Genomic DNA, 27707 nt, shown 5'->3' with positions numbered 1-27707 from the left:
GAGATCAGTTGCAATTCCATAGGACAGTGGTGACGAACCTTTGGTACTCCAGATGTTATGGACTACAACTCCCATCAGCCTCTTCCAGCATGGCCAATTGGCCATGCTGGCAGGGGCTGATGGGAATTGTAGTCCATAACATCTGGAGTGCCAAAGGTTCGCCACCACGGCCATAGGATCTCCAGCCACCATCTACAAGTTGGTAACCCTACTAAATCCCCTTTTCAGACTTCTCACTTGGTTGGCTGAGCTACGGTCAGACTGAAGATTGATGCTCCATTTGAAACTGGGACAGGCTCAGTGGTGGAGGATCTGAGGCAGGGGTCTGCAACCTGCGGCTCTCCAGATGTTCATGGACTACAAATCCCATCAGCCCCTGCCAGCATGGCCGATTGCCCATGCTGGCAGGGGCTGATGGGGCTGGTGAACCCCTCAGACATCTGGAAACATCTGCAGGGTGCAGGTCTAGATTCCCTGGAGGTATTCAAGACATTATGTATTGTATAATCCAGTGTTTCCCAACCTTTTCGAGGTCAGGGTACCCTTGACCTCACTCTTCATATCTCACGGTACCCCTGCCGCCACCCTCCACCTTCCCCTCCCATTGCCCCTGCTTGCCACACCTCCCACCTTCCCCTCCCAGGGTGGAGGATAGCACTGGGGCGGGGGGTGGCTGCTGACCTTGTGGCAGGCCCTGCCCCATGGGCCAGCTCCATGTCCTTGCTGGCGCCGGTGGGAGACACCACAAAAACGAGGGGGGGGGAGCAATGGTGTTGCCGCAGTACCCCTGGGACATGCTCATGGCACTCCAGGGTACCAGGGAACCCTGGTTGAGAATGGCTGGTATAATCGAAGGCTTTTATTGCATTGTATTGTCGAAGATCCTCTGAAGAGGCCAGCCGCAGACGCAGGCGAAACGTCAGGAGAGGATGCTGCTAGAACACGGCCAGACAGCCCGGAAACCACACAGCGCCCCATTCTGTATGGGTTTCATGATCAGGCAGCTGATGGCTTTTTATACCCACAGCTCCAAGGGTTTAACACCTGGAACCAGATGCAGCTGTTCATTTCTGCCATTTTTGTTTAAGCAGGTGATAGAAATTTTTACTGCAGCTGTTAGAGAAAAGTGCTGGTATTAAAATTACAGGTGTTCAGATGGAATCACTTTTATACACTGGTGTTAGTACGATAAGCGTCAATAATCAAAAATTTACCTAGAGGAAATTTAAGAAAATAGCTGGTGAGTTTAGGTATACCCGGAGACAAAATATAAATGAAGAGACATCTGAAATTATTAGATAACAATGCAATTCCACACAGAGTAATGGCATCTTAAGGCCATTTATTTAATTGGTTTTGATTACAGTAATTCTGTATAGGATTGTACTTTAAGCACAGATAAAGGTAGGGAATGGAAGAAAGGTAACCTAGATATACGGGACTGCTAACTTTTTCACTCAAGTTCCCCCAATTCCTTTCCTTCTACAACAGGCTCCATCTCAAGTCGCTTTATTCCTGTGCCTGTCCCGTTAGCCTTTTCCATGGTCAAAGGCGATTCTCTCCTCAAGAGCCAGAATGGTGTAATGGTTAAGAGCCGGTGGACTCTAATCTTGAGAACCGAGTTTGACTCCCCACTTATCTAGTGAACCAGATCAGTTTCCCCACTCCTACATTCCTGCTGGGTGACCTTAGGCTGGTCACGGTTCTCTCAGAACTCTCAACCCCATCTAACTCACAAGGTGTCTGTTGTGGGGAGAGAAAAGGAGTTTGGAAGCCACCTTGAGTCTCCTTACAGGAGAGAAAGGCAGGGTACATAAGAACATAAGAACTAGCCTGCTGGATCAGACCAGAGTCCATCTAGTCCAGCATTCTGCTACTCGCAGTGGCCCACCAGGTGCTTTTGGGAGCTCACATGCAGGATGTGAAAGCAATGGCCTTCTGCTGCTGCTGCTGCTGCTGCTGCTGCTGCCGAGCACCTGGTCTGCTAAGGCATTTTCAATCTGAGATCAAGGAGGATCAAGATTGGTAGCCATAGATCGACTTCTCCTCCATAAATCTGTCCAAGCCCCTTTTAAAGCTATCCAGGTAAGTGGCCATCACCACCTCCTGTGGCAGCATATTCCAAACACCAATCACACGTTGCGTGAAGAAGTGTTTCCTTTTATTAGTCCTAATTCTTCCCCCCAGCATTTTCAATGGATGCCCCCTGGTTCTAGTATTGTGAGAAAGAGAGAAAAATTTCTCTCTGTCAACATTTTCTACCCCATGCATAATTTTATAGACTTCAATCAAATCCCCCCTCAGACGTCTCCTCTCCAAACTAAAGAGCCCCAAACGCTGCAGCCTCTCCTCATAAGGAAGGTGCTCCAGTCCCTCAATCATCCTCGTTCCCCTTCTCTGCACTTTTTCTATCTCTTCGGTATCCTTTTTGAGATGCGGCGACCAGAACTACTGGTAAAAATCCAAACTCTTCTTCTTCCCTTATACACCAGAAGAAAAGCTGGTAGGATCCAACCCACAGATGTGCATTTACCTCATGAAATAAGAAAGCTAAATGAAGATAGTCTTGGAAGTTTGTTGACAAAGTTGGAGGCATTCGAAATAATTACGGTGGGGCATCATTTCAGTAGTAAAAACACGTATTCATTCTCAATCACTCTATCACTTTGAGATAGTCATGTTAAAATTGATGAGGATAATTATTTGTACAATGTGGGCCTTTATAAACTAATTCGCTTGGAATGATAAACCCGGGAGAGATAATCAAAGCATTTTACAAAGTGGCTCCCTCAAAGATAGTTTATTTATTTATTTATTTATTTTTATTATTATCTGTTTCTAACATTGTTTTCTATTAGTATCCTCCTCAGTTGAAGGTAATGATTGACTGCTTTCAAACTGACAAAGAAGAAATATGGAAATAGGGCAAGTCTGTTCAGACACCTCTTTGAAAGTATTAATTATTTAAAGACTATTATATTTAAAGACAATTATATTGAAAGACAGTTATAAAATAACATCAATGAGGATGCCTGAGGATATGCAAAGATCGCCTAAATGAAAAATTTCAAGGCTAGGAAGGATTTCCATAATAAAAATCAATGCATTACCAAAAATTAAATTGATTTCAGATGTTACCAATTTATATAAAAGAAGAAACCTTGAAGGAATGAAGTAGAAGACTTTGGATATATACCCTACCTTTCTCTCTTCAAGGAGACTCAAGGTAGCTTACAAGCTCCTTTCCCTTCCTCTCAGCAGACACCTTGTGAGGTAGGTGGGGCTGAGAGAGTTCCGAGAGAACTGTGACTAGCCCAAGATCACCCAGCAGGAATGTAGGAGTGCGGGAACACATCTGGTTCACCAGATAACCCCCTGTGGAGGAGTGGGGAATCAAACCTGGTTCTCCAGATTAGAATAATCTGATAGAATGGCAGAAATAGATAAATAAATTCCTACAGAATGGCAAAAAGCCAAGGATCAGATTTACAGTTCAAACTTGAGGCCTCTCGCAGCTGGAAATGGCACCTCTACTGCACCAGCACACTGCTTTCAAAGGGTTTCCAGGCAATGTAGGAAGGCAGCAAACCCCAGACAATCCCTGGCCACTTGAAAGCCCTCCATAAGGCAAAACAGACTTATGACATCCATTTTGGGAGACATAAGCCCGAGGCCTCTGCTGGGGGCATTCCTGGCTCAAAAACCTGGTGGAAGCCAACTAAAGTCGGCACCAACTCTGGGAAGCCCTCTGCCCTGCCCCAGCCATGCTGGCGTCCAGCTTTAGGCAATGCTTGGCCCTTCAGGCAGCAGGCCTTCTCTCCCATTTGCCCTCCCTACCAGCGAAGGTACCCCTTATGTTGGCAGGGTAGGCAAATGCACTACCAGAAAACACTTCACCGCTCTGGATTGAGATGCTCAAGAAATACAGGATAAAAAAGAGAGGAAGACTAACAGTACCTAGTATTAAACTATATTATCAAGTAGATGCTCTAATCTGGATTGTGGACTGGATCAAAACTCCTGATCAAAGAGTAATAAAATTAGATATGGCAGATCTGGAAGAAGGTATACATAACTGTTTATGGACCAAGAATAAATCCCTCCCTCCCTCCCTCCCTCCCTCCCTCCCTCCCTCCCTCCCTCCCTCCCTCCCTCCACCCACCCATCCACCCACCCACCCACCCATCCATCCATCCATCCATCCATCCATCCATCCATCCATCCATCCATCCATCCATCCATCCATCCATCCAACTAATCCATCCATCCATCCATCCATCCATCCATCCATCCATCCATCCATCCACCCACCCACCCACCCACCCACCCATCCATCCATCCATCCATCCATCCATCCATCCATCAATCCGTCATTCCATCAATCATCCATCCGTCCAATCCATCAAATCCATCCATCAAATCCATCATCAAATCCATCCAATCCATCCAAATCCAAATCCATCCGTCCAATCCAATCCAATCCAAATCCATCAAATCCCGTCAAATCCAAATCCAAATCCATCCGTCAATCCGTCCATCCCGTCCATCCAAATCCGTCCGTCCACAAAGGTAGCATGTAATGGTGGATATTATTTGGGATTTTGAGAATCTACACGAAAAGGAATAAATAATAAGCCCTCTAATATCTCCATTAATGTCTCCTACAGAGGGTTATTAGAACAAGATGTGAGGAATAATAATGGCATTATAGCACATGGAAATATGATGAATGCCCAAGGAGAAATTAAGTCTTGGCCAAAGACAAAGGCTGAAAGCAAAAAAGGTGTGATGGCTGTTATATTTTATTTATTTATTTATTTATTTATTCATTCATTCATTCATTCATTCATTCACTCATTCATTCATTCATTCATTCATTCATTATTTGATTTAATTATTATACACTTCCTATCCCCAAAAAGAGGGGGGCTCAGGGCCAGTGAACAATATAAAAACATATATAAACATAAACATATAAAAGTTTAAAATTTACATTCTAAGATAGTATCCCACGAACCCATATGCAACCCTCCCAAGAAGAATGGTGGGTCCCAATGATGTTAGGGACCCTATACAGCAGGGGGGAGGATGAAAGCAGGGCACCCTCAGTGGCTGGTCTCTCCGAAGCCCCGGTGGAACAATTCGGTCTTACAGGCCCTGCGGAACTCTCCAAGGAATAACATTTTCAACTCATTTCAAGATTTTAAAAAGGACATTCATATAGCATGCAGTGTAATAAGGGGACAGACAGAATTTGAAAAGCTGTTATTGCAGCAAAAAGAGCATCTAAGGATGAATGGATAAACTGTTACTTCACGCCACGCTTGGGGAGTGCGTCGGTGGAAATGTTGCTCTATATGATGCTCTGTTCGCACGAACGGTCCCGGTAGGGGCGGGGAAGACGGCGCAGCCTGCACGGAGGTTGTGCCATTGCCTGAATGCCTTACTGCCCCTCTGACCTTCTGGCACGTTGTCCAGGCCAGGGGACACGCCCCCCTGCCCTGCACAACAGCTCTGGAGTCACAGGGCAGGGGGGACGTGTCCCCTGGCCCAGGTGATGCGCCGGAAGGTCGGAGGGACGGTAAGGCATTTGGGAAAGGGGGGAATAGTGCTTTCCAGCTGCTGCCATTCGCACTGCAGCGGTTGAAAGCTGCTGTTTCTGAAAAACCTCAGGGCCGAGGTTGGCTGCTTGACTTTGTCACCGCTCAGGGGTTCTTGAGGAACACGCCATGTGAACCCCTCCCCAGGGACGATGTTTTTAGCGTCCCTGGGACGCTGTATTCCTCCTGTGCGGAAACAGCCTTGGATACAGAAGCAGAAGAAATGAAAACATGTATGGTTAATTGGGATGATATTGAACAAATGGGGCACATTCAAATTCTATCTCAGTTTGTCCATTAACCCCAGTAATGTCCATTCTATTATTGTTATGATTAAAAAAAAAATTAAAGTGGTCAAATTAAAGGGAAGGGGAAAATTTTGTTTTTCACTGATGTTGTTGATTATGACTTCCTGCCATAGGGATGATGTGAACAATTAAAAAACGAAAGTTTAGGCTTCAGTGCCAAGAAATGACAAGTGTGGCAAATTGATTGTTACATGATAGGATGCTGTAGATCCATGAACACAATTTGAGTGACAACGTGAATTAAAAGATCAACAAGGCATAGTGAAAACATCATAAACATTAGATAAACAGCTGGAAGGCCCCGGCTGAAAATTAAAGCGGGGGTATCTTTTGAGCTGAAGATGAATGGATTTCTATTTCTCTCCATAGCCCTGAATGCTTAATTTCTGTTAGTCTTAAAGGTTTGGGGGGGGGGGGTTAAACCAAAAGGTTGTCCACTGTATTTTAGAGATGTTTTTTTTCTCTTTGTTGTTTGAATTGAACCCCTTGTTTTGTTATTCTTGTTCCATGTTCTGCTTTCATCCACTAAATTCTTTCTGTTAAATGTGTATATTTTTCAGTGTTACACATCAGCATCATATATTATACATCAAATACTATATTGATTATGTATATAACAGGATACAGTGTATGTGCACAAAGCAAACAAACCCACAGAACTAGAACAATTGGCTATACACACAGACATAAACAGAATCACACTTCACCCTTAACTTCCCTTTTCAGCCCACGAGCAACTATCAAGATAATGGCTACTTGTATTTGAAATGCACCTTGAAAGCAGATCATGAAAATGTCTAACACATCTGATGAAAGGAGCTCGGACTCCCAAATGTGCAACAGAATAAATTTTGTTCCTCTTTAGGGTGCCACTAGGGAGGGGAGGAAAGATCGCATGGTCTGAGCGCCTCAGAACTCGGAAACTAAGCATAGTTACCACGGGATAGGAGATTCCCAAGGAAGACTCTGCAAAGGAAGACAATGGTAACCCACCTATGCCTTTGACGGGGATTGTGTCTAGTCGATTGAGATGCATTCCTAACTCAATGTAATTGCTGCAAGATATATGTGACTAGCCTGCTGTATGTTACCATTACTGTTCTGGGACATTTTTTCCTTGATCCTTTGCTTTATGGCTTTGCACGCCAAGTAGATAACTAGGTTTACCCTGACACATCTGGTCTCATGGGAAACAGGATTGTTTCCATTCTCCTGCGAGGGCAGGATGCCAGGTGGCTCTATCTCTATCTGTCGCCAATCTTGCGGCGCCTTAGCTCCAAAGTAACTCATTGGGAAAATGGGAAGGGGGACTAACATCAAAATAAAGGGGATAGCAGAAGCCAGGTTTGCCAGAATTGGCTTTGACAAGCTGGGTGCTTGGATGGCAAGCAATAAATGCTACTGATCAACACTATAGAGTCCATTTATTGTTTTAAGGTTTAAGGCCTAACATTGTCTCACTTGACTAGGAAGGCTCTTGCTGGGGTTGCCATACATCATTTGTGACTTGATGCCTCTTACATAAATTAAAGGAGCCACTGGACTCCTGTTTTATTTCACTGATTCTAGCAGTCAAGGATAACTTTGAAGATGTCGAGCAACCTTATTAATAGAACCTAGGGTCACCCAATCTAAAGTGTGGACAGTAGATTCAGCACATATCAACAAGAATACTTTTCAAAAATACAACACCTCATGCATTTGTGGAATTTGAAGACAATGGCCACCAGCTTAAAATTCTTCAGAAGAAAGACACATTCATGAAGTATATGTCCTTCAGTGACTTCTAACAAGGACAGTTTAATGAAACCAACATGTTTAGAGGTTTCCATTCTCCTGCGAGGGCAGGATGCCAGGTGGCTCTATCTCTATCTGTCGCCAATCTTTCTGCACCCCAGGCCCACCTCCTGTCCCCTTGTAGCTTCGCCACTGCCACCAGTGGAGGATGGAGGAAGAGAGGTAAGGTTGCCAGATCTAGGTTGGGAAACTTTTGGAGTTTTAAGGATGGAGCCCGGGAAGGACAGGGATGGTACACTGGAAACTGTTGGGAAAGACTAGTCTTCATGGCCTATTTGAAGATTTTCTGAGAGGAGGAGGAGGAGGAGGAGGAGTTTGGATTTATACCCCACCTTTCTCTCCTGTAAAGAGACTCAATGTGGCTTACAAGCTCCTTTCCCTTCCTCTCCCCACAACAGACACCTGGTGAGGTAGGTGGGGCTGAGAGAGTTCTGAGAGAACTGTGACTCGCCCAAGGTCACCCAGCAGGAATGTAGGAATGTGGAAACACATCTGGTTCACCAAATAAACCTCTGCCACTCAGGTGGAAGAGCGGGGAAACAAACTCGGTTCTCCAGATTAGAATCCACCTGCTCTTAACCACTCTGGAGGGTGGACTCTGTTGAATTATATTTCACTAAGGTCCTCGCTCTTCCCAGATTCCACCTCCATATCTCCCCAAATTTCCCAACCCAGCTCTCTCCCCAAACTCTGCGCTCCCCAGTTACCATCCAAATGTTCAGGAATTTCCCAACCCAGAGTTGGCAACCCAATCTGGAGGCCATCACAGTAAATAGAAATCGGGCAAAATAAACTGTTGTTCCGATCCAGCCGCGGTTATTCCTGTGACGTTCTTATGACAGACTTGATTTAAACTGGCACATTTGGGCAATGAAGGCGAGTCCACTTTTCTCTAAGTTGCATGAATGAGCTGGAAAACTTTTTAACCGTTAATATTGATGCAGAGGTGAGTGATTATTAGATAAAGGTGAACAAATCCCATGCACTAGGAAGTTGACATTATTTGCCGGACACGTTAAGGAAATCATTTGTCTTCTTATGCCCTAATATATCATTTAAGTGCTTGTCTTTGGGGAGATTTGCCTTGCTCTGAGGTATTGGACAAGCTAGACAATGCCAGATTTGATGGATAGCTTGTCTGATCTGCTAAGGCATGTCCTGGGAGACTTTGCAACGGCAAGAGTCAATTTCTTCATAGGTGACAGGGGAGGTAGGCGAGGGGGAGGGGGAAGAAACCATTTAACACTAGTTTGCCCTTCCAAAACTACTCAGAAAGAGGTACTTTTAATTAACCATTAGATTGGGGGCAAGCCGTGGGTCAGAGAGATAACAAATGCAATTTCACCTGAAAGCTAATTTGCTAGACAACAATAACGGAATGTGTATGTGTCCATATTATTGCAACCGATTACCTGATTGCATTGTTATTTTCTGGATTTATTTACAAAATTTGTATCCCACTAGGATTACCAGTTCCCTCCTGACCACCAGTCAGAGGCATAGCTGGGCCAAACTGCACCCGGTGTGCAGTCTGCCTTTTCTGCCCCCCATGGCCCCCTGTGACACCCCCCCCTTCCCACACTTACCTTAGTTCCTTTCCTTTTCCTATAACTTTTTCAGGCTGCAAAAGCCCTGTTCTCAGTAAAAACGGCATGATGGGAACTATACTTCCCAGGAGACTTTGTGAGCCCCAAGGTCTCCTGGGAACTGTAGTTCCTCAGGCATTTTTACTGTGAATAGGCCTTTTTGCAGCCTGAAAAAGTTATAGGAAAAGGAAAAGAACTAAGGTAAGCGTGGGGGTGCGCCCCGGGGGTGTGTGCTGCGGAAGGTGCTGTGGGGTGGGTGGGGGAAGGGGGAGGGGCCTGGGGGCAATTTTCTGCACCCCAGGCGCACCCCCTGTCCCCTTGTAGCTTCGCCACTGCCACCAGTGGAGGATGTCAGTGTGTTAAGACAGTGTGTTAAGAAAAGAGCTATAAGAGGGGTGGGGGGGCACTGCGGGGGGTGCTGCAGGAGGTGCTGTGGGTGGGTGGGGGGAAGGGGGAGGGGCCTGGGGCAATTTTCTGCACCCCAGGCCCACCCCCTGTCCCCTTGTAGCTTCGCCACTGCCACCAGTGGAGGATGGGGGAAGAGAGGTAAGGTTGCCAGATCTAGGTTGGGAAACTTTTGGAGTTTTAAGGATGGAGCCCGGGAAGGACAGGGACATCAAGGGGGTTCAATGCAATAGAGTCCACCCCCCCCCCAAGCATCAATAATTTTCTCCAGGGGAACTGATCGCTGCAGCCTGGAGATGAACTGAAATCCCAAAGGATCCCCTCATTTCCCCTGGTGGATGGCATCCCTGCACTCTCCCCTTTCTACCCTTACAAAGGGCTACCAAAACAGCTCACCATTTGAAATACGTGATAAAATTGCACCTTAAAGCCTTTAAAATAAACCCCCTTCCCAAACAGGCCTCATTTAAACAACTTTTTTAAAAGTTTTAAAAACAGTTAAAATTGATATGAAACAGTTAATAGACATATAAAACATAACACAAGTTAGGAAGCACGGAATGTTAAGGAGAAGCCAAACTAAATGAGCAAAAAGGCTTCCACCATTGGCAGTAGATGACAACATAAGAGCACTATGAATATGTTCTTCATTTTAGATTAGTTTAATTTTTTGTGTGTGATGAAATAGGATTTTTCCAGGCTTCTAATTAGCTTGTCAACAGTTTCTTTCTTAATTTAAACATGACAGTGTGTTACGATCAGAGCTGTGGCCAGGGGAACTGCGCCCCTGCCACGTTCCCACACGCCCCTGGAACGCCCTGGAACACCTCTGCGCCGCCCCGCACCAGTGTGCGCCTGGAGCAAGATGCCCTCCTTCCCCTGGGCACTACACCACTAGCTAAGACTTGTTCACACTGTATTGATGAAGGCTTTCATGGCCGGAATCAACTGGGTGTTGTGGTTTTTCCAGACTGCGAGGCTGTGGCCTGGTAGTTTTTGGTCCTAAAATTTTGCTCACATCTACGGCTGGCATCTTCAGAGGTATGTCACAGTAACATGTCATAAGAGAAACACGACTTACTGTGCCATGCTTCTGAGGAGGCCAGCCCTAGATGTGCAGGAAATGTTAGGAGCAAAAACTACAAGACCACAGTCACACAGCCACACAGCCAGGAAAACACAACACACTGTTTGTTTGATGTCTCTGAAAATCCTGGTTCTTCCAATTCCCTTTAGGGTAGGAATCCATACTTTCTAATCACATCTAATTTGCAGGAACTTTTTGCAGCTTTCAAATAAGGGGCAGGGAGAAAAATCTGCAGTTGGGCTTCTCCCATGGGTCAACTGAACCTGTGATTCCTGTAATTTTCTGTTTCTTTACACCAATTTTGTCAAGAGATATATAGGTAAAGTGTTGTGGGTTTTCCAGGTTGTATGGCTGTGTTCCAGTAGCAATGTTGGAGTGCACGGCCACACAACCTGGAAAACCCACAACACCCTAGGTAGGTAGGTAGGTAGGTAGGTAGGTAGGTAGGTAGGTAGGTAGGTAGGTAGGTAGCTAGCTAGCTAGCTAGCTAGCTAGCTAGATAGATAGATAGATAGATAGATAGATAGATAGATAGATAGATAGATAGATAGATAGATAGATAGATAGATAGATAGATAGATAGATAGATAGATAGATAGATAGATAGATAGATAGATAGATAGATAGATAGATAGATAGATAGATAGATAGATAGATGTGTATAAATTGTATTTAGTGTAAGTACACAGTATCATATACATTGTATATAAAATGGAAGAAGCAAATCAACACATAGCGAAAGCAGAGAATCAGAACTATTGGCAGTGCTATGCATGCCACCTGCAGAAATGAACTAGGGAACATTTGCTTATCCCAATTATTCTGTGATACAAACCAGAAGTGTATATTGGATACTGAGGAAATTGACTCATTGGAGGCTAGATAGATCCTGTGCGGCTCAAGGAAATGCAAAGACATGTGCACACAGACAATATTGCTATCAGTTGAGGACCCCGATGATTTTACGGGCATTGAAAGCACTGCTCTTGCGCCTTGTGCTGCTCTAGACATTCCTAAAATGTGCTACACTCTTGCTTATTCGTTATTTATTATATTTTAATCCTGCCCTTCCCAACTAAAGCCAGTGTGGTATACTGGTTAAGAGTGGCAGACTCTCATGTGGAGAACTGGGTTTGTTTCACTGCTGCTCCACATGAAGCCTGCTGAGTGGCCTTGAGCCAGTCACAGTTCTCTCAGAACCTGGATATCAATACCAGTTCTCTCAGAACTTGGATATCAATACCAGGTGTGAAGGACAGTTTAATATTAGGAATATATTATCGTTCCCCTGACCAAAGTGCACAAGAGGATTCTGAGATGGAAAAAGAAATTAGAGAGGCCAACAAAAACAAAAATGTAGTGGTAATGGGTGATTTTAACTATCCGCATATAAACTGGAAAAATGCATGTTCAGGTCATAGTAAGGAGAGAGCATTCCTGGATATGCTAAATGACTGTGGCTTAGAGCAGATGGTTGTGGAACCAACCAGGGGAGAGGTGATCCTAGATCTAATTCTATGTGGGACCCAGGACCTGGTGCAGGAAGTCAGTGTTGTTGAGCCGATAGGGAACAGCGACCACAATGCTGTCAGATTCAGTATCTCAGCATGCGAACAAGTGGCAACTACTAATGTAGTTACATCTAAGCCTTCAGAAAGGGAAATTTCTACTCAAGATGAGGGGATAGTGCATGGGAAGCTGAAAAGGAAAATCAAGAGAGTCAAAACTGTCCAGGATGCTTGGAGGTTATTTAAAAACACAGTAATAAAAGCTCAGCTGGAATGTGTTCCACAGGTTAGAAAAGGCAGCACCCAGTCCAAAAGAAAGCCACCATGGTTAACAAGAGAGGTTGAGGAAATTATCAGAAAAAAGAAAATGTCTTTTAGAAAATGGAAGTCCAGTTTGGCTGATGAAGAATATGAGAGGGAACACAAATGGTGGCAAAAGAGAAGCAAGTTAGCTGTAAGGGAGGCAAAAAAGGATTATGAGGAACGCATGGCTGCGAACATCAAGACCAGCAACAAACAGTTCTTCAAGTACATCAAAAGCAGGAAGCCAGCAAGGGAAGCGGTAGGCCAGTTAGATGACAAAGGAACAAAGGGTGTGCTAAAAGATGGCAGGGAGATTGCAGAGAAGCTGAATGAATTCTTTGCATCTGTGTCTTCACCCAAGAGGAGGTGAGGAAAATTCCTGAACCTGAACCAAGCTTCTTAGGAGGCGAATCTGAGGAACTAGCGAAGATAGTGGTAGACAAGGAAGAAGTTCTGGCAGTCATTGATAAACTAAATGTTACCAAATCCCCTGGCCCAGATTGCATTCACCCAAGAGTTCTTAAAGAGCTCAAGCATGAAATTGCTGATCTTCTCACTTTAATACAACTTATCCCTGAAATCCAGGCTCCGTCCCTGAAGACTGGAAGATGGCCAATGTCACACCAATCTTTAAGAAAGGATCTAGGGGGGACCCGGGAAATTACAGGCCAATCAGTTTGACACCTGTTCCTGGTAAATTAGTAGAATCTATCAGTAAAGATAAAATTATAAAACATGTAGAAAAGCAAGACCTGCTGAGAAAGAGTCAGCATGGCTTTTGCAGATGCAAGTCCTGTCTTACAAACTTACTAGAGTTCTTTGAGGGTGTAAACAGGCATGTGGACAGGGATGAACCGGTGGACACTGTCTACTTGGATTTCCAAAAGGCTTTTGACAAAGTTCCTCACGAGAGACTGTTGAGAAAACTCAGCAATGAAGGAATAAGAGGGGAAGTCCTCCTATGGATTAAAAACTGGTTGAGAAACAGGAAACAAAGAGTGGGTGTAAATGGGAAGTTCTCACAATGGAGAGATGTAGGGAGTGGTGTCCCTCAAGGATCCGTATTGGGACCAGTGCTCTTTAACCTATTCATAAATGACCTGGAAGTAGGGGTGGGTAGCGTGGTGGCCAAGTTTACAGGTGATAACAAATTATGTAGGGTGGTGAGAACCACAAAGAGTTGTGTGAAGAGCTCCAAAGCCGGACCTTGATAAATTAGGTGGAGTGGGCTCCAGAAATGGCAAATGCAGTTCAATGTAGCAAAATGTAAAGTGATGCACATAGGGGCAAAAAAATCCAAACTTCACATACACGCTACAGGGGTCCAGTGCTATCAGTCACAGACCAGGAAAGGGATTTAGGCTGTCTTAGTTGATAGTTCCATGGGAATGTCAACTCAATGCATGGCAGCTGTAAAAGGCAAACTCTATGCTGGGGATCATTAGAAAAGGAATTGATAATAAAACTGCAAAGATTGTCATGCCCTTATATAAAGCAGTGGTGCGACCGCACTTGGAGTACTGTGTCCAGTTCTGGTCACTGCATCTCAAAAAGGGATATTGAGGAGATAGAAAAAGTGCAGAGAAGGGCAACAAGGATGATTGAGGGACTGGAGCACCTTCCCTATGAGGAGAGGCTGCAGCGTTTGGGACTCTTTAGTTTGGAGAGGAGGCGGCTGAGGGGGGATATGATTGAAGTCTACAAAATTATGCATGGGGTAGAAAACGTTGACAGAGAGGAATGTTTCTCTCTTTTTCACAATACTAGAACCCGGGGGCATACATTGAAAATGCTGGGGGGAAGAATTAGAACTAATAAAAGGAAACACTTCTTCACGCAACGTGTGATTGGTGTTTGGAATATGCTGCCACAGGAGGTGGTGATGGCCACTAACCTGGATAGCTTGAAAAGGGGCTTGGACAGATTTATGGAGGAGAAGTCGATTTATGGCTACCAATCTTGATCCTCCTTGATCTGAGATTGCAACTGTCTTAACAGACCAGGTGTCCCGGGGAGCAACAACCGCAGAAGGCCATTGCGTTCACATCCTACATGTGAGCTCCCCAAGGCACCTGGTGGGCCACTGCGAGTAGCAGAGAGCTGGACTACTAGATGGACTTTGGTCTGATCCAGCTGGCTTGTTCTTATGTTCTTATGTTCCCTCAGCCCCACCCACCTCACAAGGTACCTGTTGTGCGAAGGGGAAGGGAAGGCAATTGTCAGCCACTTTGACACTCCTTATGGTAGAGAAAAGAGAGGTAAAAAACACTTCTAAAGCTGGGTTCAGGGCAGCTAACAATATAAAATTATTGAAGTTCAAACCATAAAGCCCATATAACATGAAATTATTAATAAATGATGGTGCCCTAATCATGGGTTGCAGATGATGGCATGACTTCTGATTCTTAGACAGTATGTGGAGTCACAAGATACTAATGGAGGGGAAAAGGGGGGAAAGTGGGGGGAAAGAAGGAAAGCTTGGGAGAAAGGGCAATGGGAAAAGGGGAAAGAAGATGACAGATGAAGAGGGTGTGGAAAAGAAGTAGGGAAGGGAAGGCCAACTAAAAGTGCCACTGCTGTCCTTAGAAGAAGAGAAGAAGAAGAGTTTGGATTTATATCCCCCCACTCTCTCCTGAAGGAGTCTCAAAGGGGCTTACCATCTCCCTTCCCCCCCCCGCCCCACACACAACAAACACCCTGTGAGTTGGGTGGGACTGAGAGAGCTCCAAAGAACTGTGATTAGCCCAAGTCACCGAGATGGCATATGTTGGAGTGCACAAGCTCATCTGGTTCACCAGATAAGCCTCCGCAGCTCAAGTGGCAAAGCAGGGAATCAAACCCAGTTCTCCAGATTAGAGTGCACCTCCTCTTAACCACTACACCATGCTGGCTCTTAGATATAAGCCTGGCAGAATCTTGCAGGCCCTATGGAGCTCTGCTAGGTTCTGCAGGTAATGTTCTTTGTGGGGGGTATGATGGGAAAGATGAACCTAGGGACAACAGTCCCAAACCATTTAGGGCTTTATAGGTCACCACAACAGCCACCTAGTGAGACAGGTGTGGCTGGAGAGAGTTCTGAGAGAACTGCGACTGGCCTCAAGTCACCCAGCAGGCTTCATGTGGAAGAATGGGGAAACAAACCCAGATCTCCAGATTAGAGGCCCACACTGGCAATTGATGAATCCCCATAGCCACAGGAGGGGTCATCAATCTGCAAAAACTGTGCTCGCAGCTTGCCTGCAGAAGTGGTGCTGGGCCCCCTGGAAGGACTGGTTTTGCCCACCTCTCCTTCTTTGTATCACCACAGGTAACAAAGGTAACCAACTTGGGGGTGGGGATCTCTTGGAGTTGCACGTGATCACAAGATGACATAGATCAGTCTCATCTTCTTCCTCCAGGTCAGCATCAACTCAGTTAAAAGTGCCCACGGATGTGAATCAGAGTGTCATTGTCAGGGCCAAATTTCATGTGGGTCTGAGGGAGTGACTCTCTAAAGCTCTGTTTAGGGATCAAACTCGGAAAGTAGCAATTCAGACCAAGCAAGAGCCACTTCGCAGAAGCAGGGAGAACAGCTCCGGCCCTGTGTGTTGGAAAGAGCAGCGCTCTCCTTGGCAAAGCGACAGACAGAAGGGGGTGACTCAAATGGCTGGCACCAGCCTCCCTGCTAAAGATGAGGTAAGCGTCATTTCACACTTCCTTCCAGGCAGACAAAAGCCCGGGAACACACAGCGCTGGCTGCCCCTCTTTGCCACCACACATGATTCTTCCGCCGGATTGCTCTAGCCCTTGCGAGAGTGAAAACAAAGGATCAAGGCCTCTCTGGAAGCAGAAATCCCAATAAAGCTCATGGCTCCATTCCTGTTTCACAAGCATCTTCCTCCTCTTGTGTTTACAAGCGTCCCCTTTCAAGAGCGGCATTTGCTACAGTCGCCAATGAAACTCCAGGCATCAGGAGGAGAGGGTGCGTTGTTTGGGGGCCGTCTCGCTTGCAGTGCCTGCTGCCAGCTTCTGTGGTTGCCCAGGAGGGACAGGAATTCATCCGCAAAATTGCTCGTGAAAGCCTCACAGCGAAGAGCTTGATTTCTAATATTTTGGACGTCACCAGAGATGGATGCGAGTGACCAAATCATGCTAAGCAATTGAGACGGATAACAATTAGCAGATGCAAGGGAGGCCGAATAGTAGCCCTTCTTTGCAAGCTTCGCTGACATCTCACAGGATTTCTGTTCTTCCATATAACGTTCTTGTAAGAGGTTGCAACTAATCCATGCAACCAGTCTCATGCCCTGCAAGAAGATGGATCGGACTCCACAGGTGGCTGCTACGGACTCTCCAAGTGGATGCAGCTGCTGTGTGTGTGTGTGGGGGGGGCAGTGGCCTTTCCTCCCATCTCTTGCCAAGAGCCTTGCCAAGAAAAGAAGGAGAGGATCCCAATTTGGTAACAAAATGCGATTTGGTGTACAATTAGTTCCATTGACTTTAATAGTGTCTCGCGGCTGCAAATCCTTCCACCTTGGCAAATGTCCCAGGTGTGGATAGATGGCCCCTTTGTCAACCCCATGGCTGTTTGCTTTGGCATGGTGCCTTTCCCAAAAGCATTTCTTGTCCTTAGGTAAGACTGTCTGGCTTGGGGCTCTCTGGAAAGAGGCTTTTCTGGTGGCTTAAAGGAGACACATCTCAGCCAAACTGCTCCTGGGATTCTCTTTCTCCTGAAGTGACTGTACTTTCAGTCCTGAAACAATCCAATCCGGAGGTGTAGCTCCAAGGGGACAGGGGGTGCGATGCACCAGGCACACGCCCCTGTGGGGGGGTGGCGAGGGTGTTCCGGGGGGCGTTTCAAGGGCATTCCAGGGCCAGAAGGGGGTGTTCCGGGGTGGGACAGGGCAGAGGATGCACCAGTGCATTGGGAGCTTTTGCCCCTTGCTACGCCTCTGATCCAATCCCTCTGGTAAATGGATTGCAGTGCCAAAAGCATTAAATTTAGTATTCAGAGTCATCTATAGGATGGCAAAGGGAACCTACAAAAGGAGGTGAACAAAGGAGCCAGGAAAGCTATAAGTCCTCTGTGTGTGTCTTGCACATATGTTTATCATACTATGCCACATTGATAAAGACTGGATCTTTAGCATTTTCTACACTCCATGATGTCTCCTCCATCAGTCACACAGGGCAGATATCTGGATCTAGTCTAATATATGGTACCTTTTTCTCTTCATCATTCTTGCAAGGAACTTAGGCCTCTTCCGCACATGCAGACTAATGCACTTTCAATCCACTTTCAATGCACTTTGCAGCTGGATTTCACTGTGTAGAATAACAAAATCCACTTGCAACCAATTGTGAAAGTGGATCAAATGTGCATTATTCTGCACATGTGGAAGGAGCCTCAGAGTGGCATCTCTGGCTCTCCCTTCTTCATCCCATCCTCCCCACAATCCTGCCAGGTAGATGAAGATGTGACTCTTGGGTTTTTTTGACAGTATTTGGTCTCTTCAGGTCAACTGGACGTTACCTTCAAGTCAGATTCCCAATTGTGTATGTTTTCCCCTTCTTCAGATCTCATGACATGGCAGATCTGAGAAGCTCTATGAATTTGAGGAGCAGGGAAACTGTGATCTTTCCCCTGCTTGTGCAGGGAAAGCAGAGCACGCCAGCATGTCTTTTTTGCTCTGACACGCCTTTCCCCACCCACACAGGAGTAGTTCCTTGGCATTTCCAGAAATTAGCGGGGCCTCCTTTTTTTTTGAAGAAAAATTAAGACTTCTGATCTGTCGCCTCAGCAACAAATCATTGAAACAGTAGCTAAAAGAAACAAAAGAATAAGAAAAGAGGTAGCAAACAACTTCCTGACCCTGAAACAAGGAGCCCGGGGGAAATGGCGGCTTGGAAAATCAGCAAGTCACTTCTGCACATGTAAAAGAGGAAACACGAGGAGATCCCGCTGAGAAGCAGAGAGCCACATGACAGATGGTGAGGGCACAAAGGGTAGTGTGACTTGAGCAGGGTCACTCTGTATGGCAGAGTGGGGGACTGAACCCAGGTATCCTAGATCCTAAGGGGCTTTCCCCACTACAGAAGGGAGCTAAGGTTGACTTGGTTCCCTTCAGTGGAGGGCGATTCCAGGCTGTCCCCACAGCAACTGAGTTGGCCCCCTGGAACCGAGCTAAGTGGGCGGGATCATCTTGGTGCCTGTTTCGCTCCTTGATCGTGATTGGCGCTTGTGTTATGGCGGGAAACAGGACCGTTCTTTTTTTTTTTTAACAGTTTTTACAGTTTACAGTTACATGCACTTTCTGCCCGCCACGACTCTCCTGTTCTGCGCATGCTACAAAAGCGGCTCGTGATTGGTTGAATGGATGAGGTGTCGTTTCGATGCTTCCCCACTTCGAAGCTTCGAAGCGGTATCGACCTTGTTCCAGCAGAAAAGTGTAGTTCTTAACTGCGACAAGGATGTCACAGTTCTGAGGGGGGGGGGACCTGAGACAAAACAATGTTAAGCTCAGGGGCAGTGGGGATTCATTGAGGGGAACCTAGGTAGGAACCAGTTCAACTCTGTCAGTGGGGAAAGCCCCTAACACTGGTCATGGCATCACAGTAGCACAAGTGGGAGAGATGGATTCTCACTTTTGTTGGTTAAAAAAAATTGGTGTTCAGAGCAGGGCAATGAGGTAAACAGTAAGGTCAAAAAGCTGATTTCATCTTCATAATCCTACACAGAAATACCATATCTCCCTTGTGAGAACGTAAGAGGCTGATGTAGGAAGGTGCCAATGGTCATTTGGATAAGCACAGGGTAATTTTGTTCAGGAGAAAACAAATGCAGGAAAACAAGGCCTACCAGAACTTTTCATACCGGTTTTTCTAGCCAGCTTATGCAGGGACGTGAGTAAAACCTGGACTGGAACTTCTCCAGATTCTAGAATCTTGGAACAAATTTTAAAAATATATGAAAAGGACTATTGAACATTACAGAAGACTCACTACGTGTATCTAATGAAGTATACTCTAGTCCACAAATGCTTATACTAGAATAAAAAGTTGTTAGTCTCTCAAGTGTCACAAGATTTTCTGTTTATTTTCCCTGTAGGACTAACAGGCTCTTCATCTGGGGTGGTTATTGGTGTAAGTCTTGAAATAGTCCTTGTATTTTACTGTTTTTGTCAGCACAGAGAACATGGAGGCTTATTTACCTCTTATCTTTACACATTACCAGTAGGACTGTTAGGCTATGGTGGGCAGCCACCTGTGGACAGTCCTATTTTTCCACTGCCACTAAGAACAGTGAGAAAAAGTAATACAAAAGAAAGGTTGCTGACATTGGTTTTTTAAAATAATTTTTATTGTATAGAATATTATTATATTTGTTACATTCAATATATTTGTTCCAACTATACACTTTTCCCTTTTTCACCCCCCTCCCCCCCTCTTTTCCATTGATTATTTCAAGCAAGCAGCAGAAGGTTCATTCTTCTTATTCTCTTATTCCATAGTTCTTCGTTAAATCCGGCTTCTTCCATCCATTTTTCATACAATGTCCATAGCTTCATAATATCTTCTCGTTTCTCTTGCCATAGTATATTTTTGCCAGTCTCTCAGAAATCTCTAACTGAATTTGTTCCCAAATATATTCCAACCATTGTGAGACTGTCCATTTCTTGTTATCTTTCCAGCCCGACGCCAACACTACGTGTGCTGCTCTAATCATTATTTTATACATTGGTTCCAAATTTATATTCACTCTTATATCATCTATTATCCCCACAATTAATAAATCATTGTTTACATCAATTTTTACTTTTACTAACTGTTCTACATATTTCAAAATATTCTCCCAAAACGTTTTTACCACTTTACGTTCTATCCACATATGAGTATAATATGCTCCTTTTTCTCCACAATGCCAACATTTTGGGCTTAGTCCTTTGATCATGTAGTCTAGTTGTATTGGGGTTCTATACCATTTAAGTAACACCTTTCTTTCTAATTCCACATATTTTTCAATCTTTATCTTTGTCATACTATCCATAATTCTTCTTATTTTTTCTTCTTCTAAATTTTTTTCTTTCTCCCATTTTTGCTTCAACGTTCTTAACATAAATTCTTTATCCGGTTGCTGACATTGTTATGTCAACTCCTATGAAGTGGCATAGGATAGCTCTAAGAATCACTGGAAATTCTATGGTTTTGCCACAGAGTTTCCAGTGATTCCTACAGCTACCTTATTTCACTTCCTGGTTTTCACTGGAAGTGATGTAGTGAAATGGGTGTTATTGTATGTCTGAATATCCCTGCTCCCAAATGTCCTGCCAGTTGGCCTAATTCACACACATTCTAGTTCTAATGAGCTTATTATACAGCAGTATAGATTGTTGAACATCCTGCTGGATCCTATGAACATGTTTGCAGCGAGCACTTGCTCAAGGGGAAGTACCAGAGCAACAGGAAAAGCACTCCACAGCAGAGGATAGCAAGCACATGGAACTCATCCATAGATGCAGGTCGCTGAGAAATTTCTGATGGAACCAATAACAGAATATGGGTTACGTGGAGCAGCAGTGGCGTAGGAGGTTAAGAGCTCGTGTATCTAATCTGGAGGAACCGGGTTTGATTCCCAGCTCTGCCGCCTGAGCTGTGGAGGCTTATCTGGGGAATTCAGATTAGCCTGTGCACTCCCACCTGCGCTCAGCTGGGTGACCCTTGGGCTAGTGCCAGCTTCATCGAGACTCTCTCAGCTCCCCACCTACCTCCTGGGGTGTTTGTTGTGAGGGGGGAAGGGCAAGGAGATTGTAAGCCCCTTTGAGTCTCCTGCAGGAGAGAAAGGGGGGATATAAATCCAAACTCCTCCTCCTCCTCCTCCTCCTCCTCCTCCTCCTCCTCTTCTTCTTCTTCTTCTTCTTGTTCTTGTTCTTGTTCTTGTTCTTGTTCTTGTTCTTCTTCTTCTTGTTCTTCTTCTTCTTCTTCTTCTTCTTCTTCTTCTTCTTCTTCTTCTTCTTCTTCTTCTTCTTCTTCTTCTTCTTCTTCTTCTTCTTCTTCTTCTTCTACGTGGACCACTGGCCCGACCCAGCAGTAGGGCCGGCAACCTTGTGAGATATGTGATGCTGTGATGTCACTTCCAGTTTGTGCCTGGAAAGGATTTCATGATGCTCTAGGAATTCATTCAACTTTATTATTTTTATGATCACACAGCAGAGGTCCCCAATCCCACCCCGCACTCTTACTGGAGCAAAGAGGCTTGATGGTGCTTGGACACTGGGGAAAGAAATTTGCTTACCACTTTAGGGAGGACTGGTAACTTTAGTCAGAATGGTTCCTCTTATGTTTATATGTTCTTCTGGAGTGGATTGAAATAGCAATACTCTCATTGTGCCCTCTGCTTAAAGAACCAATTCATGTCTGTTCAGTGGTGGGATTCAAATAATTTAACAACTGGTTGTTTACAAGCACCATTTTAACAACCGGTTCTGCCAAAGTGGTGCGAACCTGCTGAATCCCACCACTGTCTCAGTTACTCCCCCTTCTTTAGAAAGATAACATGCAAATTGTGGGATAGCGTAGTGACTAGAAAGGAAGGGATGGAACCTGGGTATGTACAAATATAGGATGGGTGACACCTGACTTGACAACACAAATGCGAAAGGGATCTGGGAGTCTTAGTAGACCACAAACTGAAAATGAGTCAGCAGTGTGAGGCAGCGGCCAAGAAAGCCAATGCATCTCTTCCAACTCTATAATTCTATGTATGTGTGCATACTAGAGGTGTAATTCCCTGGCAACTGGCAGGAGAGCTGTGGATGGGGATTAGAAAAGTTACAACCCCAGCTGCACTATCATGTAACTTCCAGTAACCTCCCCTCCCCCCACAAAAAAATGACATAAGTAGCTGTATGAATTGCCAGAAATGTTATGGTTTTACCATAGAGTTTCTGATGGTTCCTAGAGTCACAGCTGGTTCCAATGGCACTTCCGAGTTTTTACCAGAAGTGACATAGTGCTGCAGTCAGCGTGGCAGTTGATTTTCCCCCCTCTCCTGCTGTTCCTCAAAGTGGCAGTGAGCAATGACACCACGAAGGAGGGAATCCCCTTTCCCCACTAGGGGAGTAGAACCGTTAGTGCATGTGTCTGTGTAACCCCCATGCTCAGAATGGGTTGACCCAGAAAGGGGTGGAGACTCAAAGCAGCAGAAGGCTGCAGAGCTCATGTAGTTTGGAGGAGACAAGGCTACCAGACTCGGACCTTGGGTTTTTTGTGGTTGAAATGGGTGAGAGTTCTCCTGGAAACCTTCATCATGTTGAATCCTGTTCATCAAGCCCTTGGAGTCTTCAGGAGCCAACCCACTTGCAAAGAAGAATTGGACTTGGCAGTATCAGTAGACTGTAAATATAAGGACTTGAAAATGCAACCTGAACAGGACCTTGAAGTGTGACGTTAAATGTTGATGTTTGATGTTATATGTTAAGGAAGTAAATCATTTTGTTTTTAAAATTTGTTGTTGCAAACTCATTCCAAGTTCTGCCCCACAGAACCCACAGATAGAGGTTACATCTGCACACACATGTGCATGCACATGAAACTTCTCACACGTTTGTGAGCATGCAGTTCCTCCAGGAATGCCTGCCAAGAACGTATTAGTGCTCAGCAGGAAGCCAGGAACGCTTGCAAACCTGCGAACAGGGTCGAGTAAGGCAGAGGGTCTTCCCATCACTATTTTAACAGGAAATATTGCAGGCGTTTGGAGCACTGATGGAACTACTTCAAAGGAGGCTCCTGTGAAGCAGACCAGCCTTTCTCCCGTGGTTTCCTAAGAACTCCAAAATGGTTGACCTATTGCTTGCAGCAAGCACCATTGAAGGGGAAAGACAAACAGGGCCAGCCGTTTCTCGGCTCTCTGACTTAGACCCTTCTTTCTTCACAAAGAGAGGAACGGCAGGAAAAGAAATACCAAGTTCAGGCATGTATTAATTCAATGAACTAATTTTCCTTGGTCTGGCTCTCTCAGACTCTTTTCTGCCGTGCTTGGTGGGAGGTCAGCGTGACTGGCATTCCACTGACGGGGAAGGGGGAGCTAATGTTATCATCTTCCACGGGCTGTAAATCCTTTAATGTGGGCCCTCAACCCATTTTTTAGCTGGAATAGTCACAGCAGGTGAGGTGCTGAGCTGGGGGTGGGGGTTTGGATCCAAAAATCTGGACGTGAATGAATATAAATGAAATTTGTTTTGGCTAAGGGCAAAATTTTGGCAGCAACTCCCCAGCTAAATAATTAATCCGTGCAGGGCTGGCATTAAGTAAACAAGACACTAAATCTCTTGGCCCCTAGAGGCTCATGGATCTAGGCTATTGAAAAAAAAAAGATTCAGTGGAACGATCGGAAGCAGCGTGATCCTTCTGCTTCGGGCTCCCTCTGCGCCCTTTCCAAAACTCAATAGCAATCATCTACGGAAATGTATTTGTGATATTCGTGCCCAAATTGTCTGGAACATGTGAAATGGTTCCTCTATTGCAGCTACTCAACAATGCAAAGCTTCCCATCCAGTTAAATTAGAGCAGTGGTGGCGAACCTATGGCACTCTAGATGTTCAAGGACTACAATTCCATGCTGGCAGGGGCTGATGGGAATTGCAGTCCATGAACATCTGGAGTGCCATAGGTGAGCAGCAGTGGCGTAGGAGGTTAAGAGCTCGTGTATCTAATCTGGAGGAACCGGGTTTGATTTCCAGCTCTGCTGCCTGAGCTGTGGAGGCTTATCTGGGGAATTCAGATTAGCCTGTACACTCCCACATATGCCAGCTGGGTGACCTTGGGCTAGTCACAGCTTCTTGGAGCTCTCTCAGCCCCACCTACCTCACAGGGTGTTTGTTGTGAGGGGGGAAGGGCAAGGAGATTGTAAGCCCCTTTGAGTCTCCTGCAGGAGAGAAAGGGGGGATATAAATCCAAACGCCGTGGTCGCGGTCGCGGTCGCGGTCGTGGCCGCTGCCGCTTCTTCTTCTTCTTCTTCTTCTTCTTCTTCTTCTTCTTCTTCTTCTTCTTCTTCTTCTTCTTCTTCTTCTTCTTCTTCTTCTTCTTCTTCTTCTTCTTCTTCTTCTTCTTCTTCTTCTTCTTCTTCTTCTTCTTCTTCTTCTTCTTCTTCTTCTTCTTCACCATGGAACTAGAGTGTCACATTTATGCTGAAGCCTTCCAGCCATAGAGGTAAAGGTAGTCAGACCCCTGTGGAAGCACCGTGTCATTACGGACCCATGGGATGACGTCACATCACAACATTTACTAGTGTCAGGCCTGTGCCATACTTGACCTGGCATTCGCATGTCCACACGAAGGTCACAGATGGCTTTGCCATTATCATTACTCGAGACTAGGGAGGCCTCCCCCTGCTTGCATGTAGCTAGTCAATAGAGCTTAAACGTTCATTCTTATCTGCCTTCCTCCGAAGGAGTGAACTGTCTATCCTAAACAATGCCTCTGTTCCCACCATCCTTTCTACTGCTGATATTATGGGAATGCGAGGGAGGGGGGATGATGGGTTGAGCCTTTCTGTAACTTACAGGTATATACCGAGGCCAGAGAGCCAAGAAAGAGACATGTTTTTAATCAGGCATTATTACATTTACACTTTGAGTCAACTTGTCTGCCCTGAAATGTTCAGTGTTGTCAAAAATAATACATTGAGTTACAGGGAGAGAAGTATTTGTTGTTGCTCCACTATGCAATAGAGGGAGTTCATCATCTCACGGGCCCCTTCCACACATGCAAAATAATGCACTTTCAATCCATTTTCACAGTTGTTTGCAAGTGGATTTTGCTATTCTGCACTTCAAAGTGGATTGAAAGTGCAGTATTCTTGTTATTAACTATTATTGAAGGTTACTGCTGCTATAGTTTTAAGGTTTTGTATTATTTTTAACTGGGATTATTTGATTTGTTTTTACTGTGTTTGCTGTTGTTTTGTTGTACACCGCCCTGATCACTTAGGGGGTAGGGCGGTTTATCAAATCGAATAATACTAATACTAATACTAATACTAATACTAATACTGTTGATGATGATGATGATGATGATGATGATGATGATGATGATGATGATGATGATGATGATGATGATGATGATGATGATGATGATGATGATGATGATGATGATGTGTGGAAGGGGCACGTCTTAGGCCCGCTCCGTACGGGACAAAAACACCAGTGTGGGCCCGGTGAAAAACACTAGTTGGGGGGATAACTTGGCACGGCTGCCACCTCCAAGACGCGGCAGCACCATTCTTCTGCCCCTCAACCAGTGGGGAAACAGTATTTTTGAAACTCGCTAAATGACCGAGTTTTTAAAGAAACATCATTTTGCACCTGGTGCTGCTTTTAGGCGCGTCCTTTTTGTCTTTTCAACTTACCTTCTCTCCCCACACAGCTCTGCAGGGGTGAGGGGACACACCTCCTGCCCTCCAACTCCCGAGGCATTGCCATGGCCACAGGGACATGTCCCCTCATCCCTGCAGAGCTGTGTAGGGAAGAGAAGGTACGTTTAAAAACAAAAAGGACGCGCCTCCGTGCAAAGGCACTTCCATGAAAAGCAGCAGCTGTGGGGCCACCCGCAAGGAAACGTGTGAATGGCCCTGGGGCTGCACCAGAGTCATTTACCCCGGTGTGCAGCCGCTTCCCTGGCCTGTGTGGAGTGGGCCTTGGTCAGAAGGGACCTGTGGCAGATTATTTTGGATCACAGGGAGCCTTCTGGGCAACATTCAGATTATGGGTGGTTTTTGAACCTCAGGTATGTCAATGGAAAGTTGGTTTATAAGTGGGGTGCTGTGTGGTTTCCAGGCTGTATGGCCGTGTTCTAGCAGCATTCTCTCCTGACGTTTCGCCTGCATCTGTGGCTGGCATCTTCAGAGGATCTGATAGTAGGAAAGGAAAGCAAGTGGAGTAACAATGAAGACAGCACGGTCAATAGGTGAGGGCATCTGAATAGAAGTAGCCTGGCCTTTGTTCCCTTTGATTGTTTATTGTCTACAGTCATCCTGTGTTTGTGTGGAGCTGATTAGTCACTGTCTTGACTCTAGTGTTTTTCATCACTGGCAGCCATGTTGTTGTTGTTGTTGTTGTTGTTGTTGTTGTTGTTGTTGTTGTTGTTGTTGTTGTTGTTAATTCGATTTGATAAACCGCCCTATCCCCGAAGGGCTCAGGGTGGTGTACAACAAAACAACAACAAACATATAAAACAAATCGAATAACCCTAGTTAAAAATGCAAAACCTTAAAACTATAGCAGCAGCATCCTACAATAAATAGTTAATAATTAATTCTAAGGGGCGTCTGGCATCACACCCCAATGGTCAAAACCTGGGAGTGGTCAAATTCTGGAAGGGGGCTGGCAGATGGTCAGGTGCACAGCCAATGAACAGGGCAGTGAGAGGGGCGGAATCAGCGGCCGGTTCCCCCAGAAGCCTGGTGGAACAGCTCAGTTTTACAGGCCCTGCGGACAATACATTGGTTTATAAGTCTTTTTTTCCACAGTTGTATTTTATCAAACTTACGATGTAATATTTTGCAATATCCCAAAAGCGCTAAAGAAATTCCGAGGAAGCGTTTTCTAAATGAAATTGTGCCTGCACGGTTATCTTTGGGGCTTCTGCTGATAACAAGTTGAGAGTCATTATTGGAAAGCGAGGGGCACCTCCATCCTGGCTTAAAGAGTCCGGGACTATCCTCACCACGCTGGCTCCTCGCCTCTGAACAAAAAGCCCCCGCCCCTCCTGCCCCAGTTAGCACGTTGCCTTCAGCTACTGCTGCTGCTACAAAGGGAAACTCACCTGCAAGTCGATAGGACCGGCAGAGACGGAGCAAGATGGAGTACAAAGGAAACGAGTTGATTAGGTCCACCAGCAGATGGGTCAGGCCTTGCACGATCACCACCAGCAGACGGAGCTGGGAGGAAGTGGACTTTGGATTAGCTTGACAAGCATCAGGAGTTACAAGAAGAAGACTTTGGATTTATATCCCACCTTTCTCTCCTGCAAGGAGACTCAAAGGGGCTTACAATCTCCTTTCCCTTCTCCCCCACCCCACAACAAAAACCCTGTGAGGGGGGGAGGGGCTGAGAGCGCTCCGAAGCTGTGACTAGGCC

At 45.5% G+C, this 27707-nt stretch overlaps 1 long non-coding RNA gene across 1 annotated transcript; it reads right to left on the bottom strand.

Moving 5' to 3' along the window:
* Window positions 1-16402: 16402 nt before the first annotated feature.
* LOC125425840 lies at window positions 16403-27503 on the bottom strand. The gene is made up of 3 exons (XR_007243459.1): window positions 27390-27503; window positions 16920-16924; window positions 16403-16413 (listed from the first exon to the last, which is right to left on the bottom strand). It is a non-coding gene; the product is annotated as an uncharacterized LOC125425840 (long non-coding RNA).
* Between the last annotated feature and the right edge of the window lie 204 nt (window positions 27504-27707).

This window comes from Sphaerodactylus townsendi, linkage group LG02, assembly GCF_021028975.2.
Source record: "Sphaerodactylus townsendi isolate TG3544 linkage group LG02, MPM_Stown_v2.3, whole genome shotgun sequence".
NCBI classification, from domain to species: domain Eukaryota; kingdom Metazoa; phylum Chordata; class Lepidosauria; order Squamata; family Sphaerodactylidae; genus Sphaerodactylus; species Sphaerodactylus townsendi.
This window is presented reverse-complemented; position numbering and strand designations above follow the sequence as displayed.